Source organism: Lissotriton helveticus, chromosome 4_1, assembly GCF_964261635.1.
Source record: "Lissotriton helveticus chromosome 4_1, aLisHel1.1, whole genome shotgun sequence".
In the NCBI taxonomy this organism is placed as follows: Eukaryota; Metazoa; Chordata; class Amphibia; order Caudata; family Salamandridae; genus Lissotriton; species Lissotriton helveticus.
In genome coordinates this window covers 1095322385-1095334818 of record NC_136063.1, presented here as the reverse complement: position 1 = coordinate 1095334818, position 12434 = coordinate 1095322385, and the positions used below count along the sequence as shown (strand labels likewise).

The 12434-nt window shown below is 45.4% G+C and overlaps 1 pseudogene; it reads right to left on the bottom strand.

Annotated features, from left to right (window-relative positions):
• LOC144828112 (retinoid-inducible serine carboxypeptidase pseudogene) overlaps window positions 1–12434 on the bottom strand; it is a 42963-nt pseudogene that overhangs the window by 25195 nt on the left and 5334 nt on the right.

Here is a 12434-nt window from a genome sequence, read left to right as displayed (position 1 = left end):
TTGGTACTGGACACCTTGTCAGCCCCTATCCAGTGCACACTAGGTGCCAAGGGCATAGGTGCATCCAAGGCCTACCAGGGGCTGCAGCATATCTTTTGCCACCCCTGGCTGGTACTTAAATCGACATAACTGGCTGTTCCCACAGCTGGGGCAAGGTGGTGTACTCACCCCTTGCTTAGATGTAGTATACCTATGTCTAAACCTATATCTGGACACATCTATACCTATCAGTCACTCCTATGGCAGGCCTTTACAGTCCCGGAGGCAGAGTGCTTGGTTTTATGTGAGATGGTGCTCTAGCATGAGCTGAGCCTGACTGCAGTGTTGGGACCAATTCCTTAATGCTGTTCCAGTGATACTGCCATACCATATACTCTTAAGTGCATTATAATCCTTACGGTTATTGCAACTCTGGTTTGGCTTTATCAAAACATGTCGTGTTTGGTGTCATACATATTGGAATACTATCCCCTTGCCAGTCCTGATAATGGGGGTAGCATCCCACCCTTCTAGAGGGTGCAGGCATGTTACTTTACTAAAACACGGTTAATCCTAACCAGAGCCCCAGCATCACAAAATGGATGCTGCTGCCACAGACACATGTCTGGCCTCCTGCTGCTGACCGAAACTCGTCAGAGGACGCCTGGACAAAGGGTTTCCTGTCACAGGGAGGTGTCACACAACCCCAGACAGGAGATAGTGGATTGTAGCAGGGAGGGTTGAATGAAACTAGACACTGCCTGGGGCGCACAAGGTGTCCCTGGGCAGATTCCAGTCAAACCGGTTCTGGGGCCATCCTGCCCCAGTCCTGGTGCGAAACTGGACAAAGGGAAAGTGGTGTAACCACCCCCTTCCCAGGTCCCACCTATAGGAGGGACCTAGCAGGTAACCCAGCCCCTTGATTCGACTTAAAAGTAGGAGCTGTGCCAATGCACTTCAGATTATCCTGACTGAAACTTATGAAACGAGACTCTGGACCCTTCGACATCCCACTCCTCGTGGAAGACTGAAGAATCTCCCTTCTGGTCAAGGAGTGACCACCCTGTGCAAACAGGCACCATCCAGCACCTCGATGTTTGCTTTGTTGCAGTTCCCGCCGGAACTCGAGCAACAGAGATCAACAAGACCCAGCGTGCCTGCCTTCTAACAGCCCGATCCACAGTCCCTGCAGAGCTGAGACCCTTGGAGGCGACCTGAAGCGTGGGAGCAGCCATCTTGGAGAAACAACGAAGCGCTGACTGTGCAGCATCCGAGGCCCCCTTGAAGCTGTGCATTGGAGTCTGAGAAGCTCCAGCCCCGAGCAGCTTGTGCACTGAAGCTCACCCCTCCACACTCGACGAGTGCTGCATGGGGCCCTTTTGCATCTTTCTGCTCTATGCGTTGGTCCGGTCACTTGCCTGTTGGCTAGTGGCCCCAGTACAGATGAAACCTTGAATTTACACAGCTAGTCTGGTTGCTCCAGACTGGCACTCGCTCCCCTGAAAAGAAGCACCCACTCAGACCTTGCTGGTCCGAGTGTTAAGCCATCTTTTATTCCTGTGTGGGTTGCATTTGCCAAGGCCTGTTGACTCCGATCTTGAAGCCGACACCGCTGACAGTGAGAACCTTTGTGGGACAGCTCGTGATTCACTTCAGGACATCGTTGGTGCCCCAGAGACCACGTGGCAGCGGAGAGAAGCTACACAACATCGACCTGATTGCGCCCGACATTGCCTGGTTCCTTCCTGGTTCCTTCCTGGTCACTGGCTAGTGACCCAGACTCTGTCCCCTCTGCTTTCAGGTACTCTACAACTTCGATCCACCCTTGGATCGCACCGGACACTTCTCTTCTGGACGCCTGCGGCATCTTCATCTCCAGGCACCCTAGATCTTCGTGACGAAACCCGACACACCTTTGCACCTGTGCACCCGCTTCCTGTGGGTGAGGTAACTCTTGAACGCCGGTGCTCCTGTAGTGTTTTACACCTCTAGTGTATAAGTCTAAAGTTTTGTCCTTCTAGCCCAGTCGGAAGACTCTTAAAACTGTAACTCGATAAGTTTTACGCACCATTGACTTTGCATTGGTGCATGCTTGTCCTTTCTGCACTACACCCGAATTCCGCGGGCTACTCCCGCCCTAACTGCTGTTAGTGCATCGTAGTCCAAGCGATTCCCAAGGCCCTAGGCCTTGTGGAAAAGTAAATTTTGCCATGTTATATGTGCCTACGTGTTCCCCATCTTATGCTATATGTGCATGAGCCACGCAGGCCCCCTGACCCTCTGCAGCCGTGACGGAACCATACCGTGCACGTGCAGATATTTCTGCTTCAAGTATCCCTCAGGCCCACGGAGGAGACGGAGGTTGCGGTCCAGCATCCAGACGAGGCGGTGAGGAACGCGGCGAGTCCCGACCAGAGCCCAAGCCGAGAGTACAAGGTCCGAGGTATCCGGAGGCCCACCTGTAACTGAAGTCCGAAGTTCATAGTCCGACGTCGTAGCAGTCCAGTCCAGTCCGAGGCCTTCCGTTCTTGCTGCCCGGTGAGTACCGTTGCTGGGGTAGTATCTAGACAGGGTCAATTAATTTGTCTCTGGTCCGTGGGTTTGGGTACGCAGATCCAACACGAAGTGTTCACCTAGGTGGATGCGGGTCCTGACGTGTCTCTTTATGGGACCGGTATGTTTCGTACTGTTTTAGCAGTGCATCCAGTAATTCTAGTAAGTTCTGTTCTCGAGAAATTCATGTGTTCTGTTCTCAGTATACCAGGTAATATTCTGTCCGAACTGTTATTTTAATGTCATTTAATGTGTTTTCAATGTCGTGGTATGAGTGATTTGTTTTTCCAGTCATTATTGTGTTTATCGTGTATTGTATTGTGTTCAGATTCAAGTACAGAATGCCTTTATTCTCCAAATTACGTCAGTTAAAAACCAGAAAAGGGCTGCTTGAAGAAGCAGTCCCTGTCCCTCCTAGGGACAGTCCAGGACATTTTATGTATCACAAGCACGGCTTAGATGCCATAATATATCTAGACTTATGGTCTGATTACACCAAAGATCTCGAAGAAAAATATAGATGGCCTGTATCAGGTACATGGGATGCCGAGTGCATCATGCGAGTAGAAGAAGCATTATGGAAAAAGAAAGCCAGACAGTCTCAGAAAGATGCCATCGAGTTATGGCGCAAAGAATCCCATAGAAGAACAGAAAAAGAAATCAGAAAAACAGAATTAAGTAGGGAATCCTCAGAAAAAGCCCAAGAAAGGGAATTAATCGAAGTAGGTGAACGAGTTAAAGCAGAACAGTCAGACAGACAGAGAAATGCCCTTATTAAGGGTATGTATCCTCTTCTTGCCGAGGGCTTGCCAAAAGCAACCCCGGAAGCACCATGTAATTTACCGCCACCATTAGTTCCGATTAAGCTACGTCATAAACCGACCGCAGCTGATATTTTTCTCTCGTCCTATTTGGACGATACAGTCCCAGAATATGCAAATCCTGTTCCGCCAGCTCCTGTAAATAATGTAATTCCTGTTCCTCCAGCCACCGGGGCACCCGTTGCAGTACCTGTCACGGTACCCCCGGTCCAGCCTACAGTACATGTACCCGCTACATCAGTCACTCTGCCAGCACGTACAATACCCGTCAACGATTCTAGTCTAGGGGCCACGGGGGGAAGTCCTCCTGGAACCCCGCCTCAACACAGACGTATGACGATACTTGAGTTACATGAACGAGCGTTACAGCGTTCGCCAAAAATTCAGACATTTGCAGATATCAAGCAAGCACTTACCGAATGCCGTTATGATCCAGTTTCAGGCGATGATAATATGGTCATATATTCATTGCGTGTAAGACGGGTGACCGAATATTTGGACACCCTACCGAATATGAAAGGTTATCTAGACAGAATATATCGTTTTATCCGTACAGGAGTAGATCCAGAAAGTATTGGCGACGCCATGGTTCAAAGAAAAGTCGAGATTCAGCTCATGCTTTTAAAGTTTCTAATTAATTGTTTAATAAGAGAACAAGATAATCCAGGAAAAGATCCGGAAGAAATTAAAGTCCTGACCAGATGGAGTGACCATATAGCCGAGGGAAGACACAAGACACAGAACTGTATAGAGAGTATGTACAAGAAAATTCGTAGGGAAATAATAAAGTTACACGAAAAACGAGAAACAACACAAGTAACCGAGAAAGAAGACAACTCTTCCAGTGAAGAGGTAGACAGCGAGAATCCCGACAGAGTAGCGTATGTAGGTAGAACTAGACTTCCCGACCGACATTCACGCCTAGAACACAAGAAAGTTTTTCCCTCTCCAGCACCAGAACAGTGTTCTCTAGAACAAGTATTCCAGGCTACAGATAAAATCCTGAAATCACGAATAGGTTATAGCAAGCTCAGTACAATGCATGAACAAGAACTAGCCCGATCAGCAGTCCGATGGACTACTGATTCTACCACTTTTCCAGACGAAATAGTGGCACAAATGTTTCTGAAACTGCCCCCAGTCGAGCAGCGACTGGTGGGTATGTATATGATCCAGCACCTCATCACACTGTATGAGGAACAGCATTCCGATCCAGGTCCTCTACATGATGTATTAAACAAGTTACTCCAGTACAGATGGAAAGGTCTAGGCACCGATTTAATTAGTATCATTCTAGAACAGCGCCACAAATATCGAACGTTTTTGAATCCGCATTTTGTTCATGTCTCACCCCCAGAAAGTAAATCATTCTACATAGACAGACAGAATCCGTTACGAGAAGTACATCCAGTCAAGAAAGAGGGTGGTGGGCTAGAACGAGTATTTGTTTACACTCCTAATACAAAGATGGAACTCTTAGAAATGAAGAAGTTAATTCCCTGTCATGATAAAGATCCAGCAGGGTTCCACCGTGAATTAAAAGACATGCTCCGTATGGGAGAATACACGTATCCAGATATCATCAAAATGTTAAAGGTCCTGTTGCCTGCGGGCATATATGAGAAACTCAAAGAAAAAGAATGGGAGGTGGGAGAGAAAAAGATAGATTGGACAGCTTTAGAAGCTGAAGATAATACACGAGTACCAGGTACCGGTCTTGGGGATAAAGCTAAAGAATTGCCCGAGTTATTAATACAAGTTTTGCCAAGATTACTAGCCACGAAAAAGGAAGACTGGGATGCCATCTCAGCCTGTAAACAGAAACAAGACGAAGATACCAGTGATTTTTATTCTAGATTTGAGAAATGTTTTATTATTAACAGTGGTCTGAAAACAAGTAGTGAATCATACCCTCATCTTTTTGTTACCAAACTAGTAGAGAATTCAAGTCCACAAGTTAAAAATCGAGTACTGAAAGTCGAAAGTACCTGGCAAGCTAATACTCCGTCACAGATGTTACAAATGCTCCAGTACCACCAGAACAGAATCAGGGAAGAGCAAGAACACGAAAGGAGACGTATGAAAGACACGAAAATGAAAGTATTAGTTGCACAATCTGTTCCCCAAGACAGTCAGAAGAGGGGTCCGAATCAAGCCAGTCATCCTGCAGCTCCCGTTAAAGGGACCTGCAATTATTGTAAACAGCCAGGTCATTTTATAAACGAGTGTGCAGTTCTGAAACACAACATAGCTACTGGTAAGACTAAAGAAAGACCACGTCCGCCTAGACAAGAACAAGTTTCACAGACTTCTCAGCCACCACAGAATGCACAACAGACAGTTACAGTACCGCAGCCTATAGCTGCAGCACAGCACGTTACACAGCAGATGTACCAGTATGCACAGTCCGAGTATCCAGATTATCAGCAGTATTCATGAAACAGCCTAGAGAGGGAGGTAGGCTTGCCTCTCATCGAGATACCTGTAGAGCAAGAGGGTCCCTATGTACACAGTCAAGTATTAGGGAAAGACAGAAAGTTTTTGATTGATACAGGGGCAAGTAGGACTACAATCAGTCATGACGAGGTTCCAGGGGCTCCGCTCTCAGGCTCAAGAAATGTTTCCCTTGGATTTTCAGGAAAGCCAATTGTTAATGAAATATCAAAACCAGTTACTCTAGAAGTTGGTCCATTGTCCCGAACTACTGATTTGTTACTTACGAAGTCATGTCCAGAAAATTTGTTAGGCATTAAGACATTGAAAGAGTTAGGAGCAGTTATATGCTGCTCCCCAGAAGGAGTACGATTGTTCCTTAGAGACTTTAAAGGTCATTATGTATTACGTGATTTTGATCCAAGATTATTGAATGTACCACAGCATTTATGGGCGCAAGGTCCAACTGATGTAGGTTGTATGCATATCACACCCCATCGTGTGACTCTAAAGCAAGGTATAGTTTTGCCACGAATCAGACAGTACAGATTGCCACCTGAGGCTGTAGCAGCCTTATCCAAAATTATTGACGAGCTGATTGCTCAAGGAGTGGTTGTAGAAACTGACTCCAATGTATGTAATTCTCCTATCATTCCAGTCCTGAAACGTACTGATCCAAACGCACCTCCAGTATATCGATTAGTGATTGATCTTTGAGAGCTTAATAAATGTATCATTCCCCAGTACCCAGTAGTCCCAGATATTTCATCCCTCTTGACAGCCATTGATTCTGAAGCTACGTTCTTTACAGTCATCGATGTCAAGAACGCATTCTTCAGTGTCCCCATTCATCCAGACAGCCAGTTCCTTTTCGGATTCTGTTTAAATGGAAGGAGCTATAAATTTACACGAGCTCCTCAAGGTTTCACAGAAAGTCCTAGCATTTACAGTCAAGCACTTAAAAGACAACTAGACAATATTCACATGCCAACTGACACTGCCCTGCTCCAGTATGTCGATGATCTACTGATCACAGCCCGTTCTGAACGTGACTGCGAGCGAGCGTCACTTACGGTTCTGTATTTTCTGGCCGACCAGGGGCACAAGGTGTCCCCTTCCAAATTACAATTCTGTGTCCAGCAAGTGGTCTACTTAGGACACTTACTGTCCAAGTGGGGTAGGCAGTTGACACCTGACCGTATCCAGTTAATAGCGAGTCTTCCACAGCCCAAGACACAGAAGGAGGTACGAGCTTTTATTGGCCTCACTTCTTACTGCAGACAATGGATTCCTCAGTATGCATTTCTAGCCAAGCCACTGATACAGTTAACGACACAGGAGGCAGCCGTATCGACTGTCCTCCCTTGGACCCAGGAACATACACTTGTTTTTAATGAGTTAAAGAAAGCCTTATGTAAAGCACCTGTTCTAGCAACACCGAACTATAGTAAGCCTTTTACACTTTTTGTTACTGAACGCGAAGGTACTGCATTATCTGTTCTCACACAAGATCAAGCAGGACAATACAAGCCCTGTGCTTATTTTTCTAGCACATTAGATCCAGTAGCTCAGGCTCTGCCTGCGTGCCTCAAGTCAGTTGCAGCCACAGCTCTAGCGATCAGACAAAGTGATTCCATAGTGTTAGGACATTCCCTGACAGTACAAGTTCCACATTCCGTAGAAGTTCTTTTAAACAGAACCCAGACTCAGCATTTAACAATTGCACATTTAACAGGTTATGAACTGACACTGTTCCAGCCACACATAGAAATCAGACGCTGCAACATTCTGAATCCTGCTACACTGTTACCCTCAGTTACTCCAAATCCCGCCACACATGACTGTGTGGAAGTTGTTAACACTATGACTAAGCCAAGACAAGACCTGACAGATATTGCATTACCTAATCCCGACCTGACACTTTATGTGGATGGTTCATGTATGAGAACAAGTACAGGAGAACTAGTAGCCGCGTATGCAGTGACTACTGAAACTGAAGTTATAGAAACACATCGTATTGACACCCTGTCTGCTCAAGCAGCAGAGCTAGTCGCTCTGACCCAGGCCTGCATACGTGCCAAGAACCTGAAAGTTAACATATACACAGATTCACGTTATGCATTCGGAGTCGTACACGACTTCGGAGTGCTCTGGCAAGAGAGAGGTTTCATAACTTCTCATGGAACCAAGATTCAGCATGGTCTCCTCATTCAAGCTTTGTTAGATGCAATACATTTACCGACAGCTATCGCTATCATGAAGTGCAAAGCACATACGAAAGTCACTGATATCATTTCCCAAGGTAACGATCTAGCCGATCGAACAGCCAAGCTTACAGCTCAGACTCCAGACATTCCAGTTAACACGACACTGATACATACTCCAGATCAGACTACTTGTATGACAGTTAAGGACCCTACACAAGATGTAATAGATATACAGTTACATGCTACTCCCGAAGAAATCAAGAAATGGTCCGAACAAGGAGGGGTCCAGACAGATCAGGGATGGTTGACGAAGAGAAAAGCCACATGGTTTCTCCCCGACTCTATGGTTCAAGTCATTATTAATACCGCACATAGTCCAGCACATCTAGGAGAAAAAGCTATGTTAGACAGTATTCAGAACCTCTGGTTCAACAAGCACTTACGAGCTGCAGCCAAACAGAAAGTCCGTACCTGTATGATATGTTGTCAGTTCAATCCAGGTAAAAGTGTCCCGGTGGAACAAGGTGGATTCCAACCTCCTGACCACCCTTTTGAGGTCCTCCAGATGGATTATATTCAGATGGAGCGATGTCGAGGTTTCAAGTATGTCCTCGTAGTTGTATGCGCTCTGTCCAGGTGGACAGAAGCATATCCAGTCCCAGATTACACAGCTGCGACCACTGCCAGGCAGTTGGTTCGTGAATTCTTTCCCCGCTATGGACTCCCTAGGGTCGTGTATTCAGATAACGGCCAGCCATTCTCATCCGAGCTCATGAAACATGTGTCCCTTCTGTTAGGGTACCAGTGGAAGTTCCATTGTGTACGCCATCCTGAAGCAGCCGGTTTCGTAGAGAGACATAACCAGACTCTGAAAATCCGCATTGCAAAAGTTTGTAAAGAGAAAGGTGTAGACTGGCTAATTGCCCTGCCAGTTGCTTTATTTTATATGAGGATGGTTGCACATTCCAGATCAGGTCTGTCCCCGTATGAGGTCGTATTCGGTCGCCCCCCAAACATGTGGGGTACACCTAGACCCCGTAGTATTACAGATGTTTCCAGTAATGTGCTGACAGATTACCTAGCTTCCTTGATGTCTGCCCTACACTCTTGTCGTTCACAGGTTGCCGCCGCATTTCCAGACAACACCGAGGTGAAACCGCATGAAGTCGTTCCCGGTGACCTCGTATTTGTCCGGAACTTTGATCGTTCAAGTCCGCTGGAGCCCCGTTGGAAGGAGCCCCGCATGATCTTACTAACCACAAGGACCGCCGTAAAACTTGAAGGCAGGAAGGGGTGGGTCCACCTGAGCCATATAAAGAAGTTCCATGGATTACGAGAAAGGACATTTGTTAAGGACTGCCTTATTCCTAAAGACTGCCTAAAAACAGACTCTGAACTCAAGCCTCCACTATTAGAGAAAACTCCGCAGCAGGAGTATAAACAAAAACTCCGGTCTAGTAAAATAAGTCAGCCAGTTTAATTGTCTAAGTCCCTCTCGGGTGAAACGGTTAGACAGGTTCCTGACATGTATGAGATAGACCCCCACAGTGAGAGAGTTAGTCAAAACTCTAAAAGATGTATTATTGTTCTATGTTTTCTATTATTTTTGAGTCTTATGGTTACCTGCACAAGTTATGCTTTACATTTATGTTTTCCAATTTCACATGTACATATGTTTTCTAATACTACAGTAGAGCACACATTTAGTGATCTGCCTCCTCACGAGTTATCCTATCGTCTTGCTATGCGTAACAATACCTTTATCCGAATGTTGCACTATTCACACCAGACCAGCAATGCCACTAATTGTTGGGTGTGTGGTCGACTCCCCCCTTTCCAGACACCAAAGGGAGTTCTGCCACTCTTTCCTTATCCATTTTCACATAATGGTTCATGTGGAGCGTGGTCCACGTTAACGTCATCCTCAACGGATATGTCCCTTCTTAATAGAACATGTTTCTCAGACAAGCAAGGTCTTACCCATAGAACAGGGTTAGATCTAGAAAATGAAGTATATGATTTAGGTAATTATTCCTCGAATTTTATGGTTCTGAATGTTCAGTCCGATACTACTCCAGATTTGCCTGCTATTTCAGTACTACCAGTCAAAGGCGAATTATGTGTCAGAAAGAATGGTTCCGCACATGTAGGACATAGTGATTGTACTACTATGGTCGAGTATAGTGACAGTGGGAAATCTATTTTCAAAGCCTCACGTCATTCTTATTTTGTTTGTGGTCAGACCGCATATGTTCGTCTGCCCCTCGATTGGGATGGAACATGTTACATTGCCTTCCTACTGCCACCAGTTTTCCTAGCTCCATCTGATTATCACAGAAACACACATCTAGTACACGTTAGACATAAAAGGAAGATCGAGTCCCCAATTGTCGATCAAACTGAAACTGCTTTAGAACAGTATACAGACTTCAATAGAGGTTTCTTTTTCTTTATTGGACCTATCCAGAATAGTAAGTTAATACGTAGGTTAACCAGAACCCTTGAAGCAGTAGTGAATGAGACTACTTCTGCTCTAGGTAACTTAACCGAAGAGCAATCTGCTATGAGATTTGTTGTGCTCCAAAATCGTCTCGTTCTTGACGTCATACTGGCCGATAGAGGAGGAGCATGTAGAGTCATCGGATCTAGTAGCTGCATTTTCATTCCTAATAACGCGCCGTCTGTTTATTCAGCTATAACCAGACTTCATAAAATTGCCCATCAGTTACACCAGAATCCAGGCACCTGGACATGGTCCGGTTGGCTCTGGAGTATCATATCTGCCTGGGGATGGAAAGTATTGTCATTCCTAGGTATTGCAGTAATGATCATATTCAGTTGCTGCCTCTGTATACAATGTGGCCCTGCGATTTGCGGCATGTGTGCTACCTCTTGTATTCCTAGTCCTAAATCCCATTCTAAGACAATTCGAGACGAGCAAATGATGCTATATGAAATAATAGATGGTATCATGAATATTGATGTTTCCTGATGGAAACGTAGGGCACAAGGAGGGAATGTGGAAAAGTAAATTTTGCCATGTTATATGTGCCTACGTGTTCCCCATCTTATGCTATATGTGCATGATCGATATGCATGTATCCCCCTATGATCGATTAAAGACGCAATTATAGTTGTGTCCAGCTCTAGTATGCCAGTTTCCAGTTCTCGTGAAAGCAACGAGTATTAGGCCTATGTTGCCACATTTTACAGTGTGCACGTTAATTCATTGAATTGTCCCCGTTTCTAGGCCTCAAAAGGGCCCGGACACCAGATTCAGCTCCTGTCTCCTGAACCCTCTCCGAGGAGCGATACAGCCCCCACCTGCATCCCTGACCCTTCGCTTACTTCCTGCCTCACAGTGCCCGGCCCGGCCTGGCTCTGCCTGCCAGTCTGCCAAGAGTATGTTATGCTTCTAGTTATCAGTCCAGCCCTCCTTCTCTGCATTCCTAAGCTACTGAATCCCATCAATAGTTTCCGTCATGGTCTAGCCTTTCTGTCTCCATGTAATTAATTATACTGTATTAATATTCATAGAATATTCCTAGCACACGCAACACCTGTAGAATTATGCACGCACCAGTCTTAACGTCTAGTAGCCTTTGCCCTGATAACTTTTGGATTCTATCAATATGTTCTCCAAACACCAGATACCAGATATGCCTTAGGTACATGTCGCTCTGACACTCCAGACTTTAGTCTCCTCTTCTAGCACAGAAGTCATAGCCCCCAGTTCTCCCTGGTAACACGTCATTGCCCGTTTGCGCGCACCACTAGGTTAAAGGTCCCAGCTGCTCAGGTAGCCCCCTCCATGTTTCCGCCCCATTTATGACACTTCTGTTACGTTTACATCACATGTCTATGTATACGCCCTGTACACGCCTTCTTGTTACATCATTTTGCCCTTATCTTTCGCGACTGCTACGAGTAACGCCTACTGCTACGCCTACTGTATTGAATGTAATGTAATTATTTTAGTATATATACTTATGCATGTTACTTTTCGGGGTGCAGCTGCCGTTCCGTGCTTCCAGGCTGTTCTGTCCTTTTTCCCTTATGCCTGATTAAAGCCTGAAGACTCAAGATACCTCGAATCCTGACTCTTATTTATTGAGCTATCTGTTTTATTGATTATATTAAAAAATAGTACCGGTAATTAATTATTTATTTACCACAGCCTTACCCCAGATTGATTAGTGATTGTTATACCACTTTATTGATATATGGTTTGAGTGGCCACCGGCCTCATCCAAAACGTGCAACTTGTCTATGTTTAACTGTGCTTTTATTTAAACGCTTGTGCTTCATTGCTCATAAAGAGTAGTGGGGATTATTCTAAGAATAAATACATATATTTTGATAATATATAACTTGTGTGGTGTCCTTTCATTTGATATTACAGGATTGTATATGGTAAAACAGCTCGCTTTACTCGCCCTTT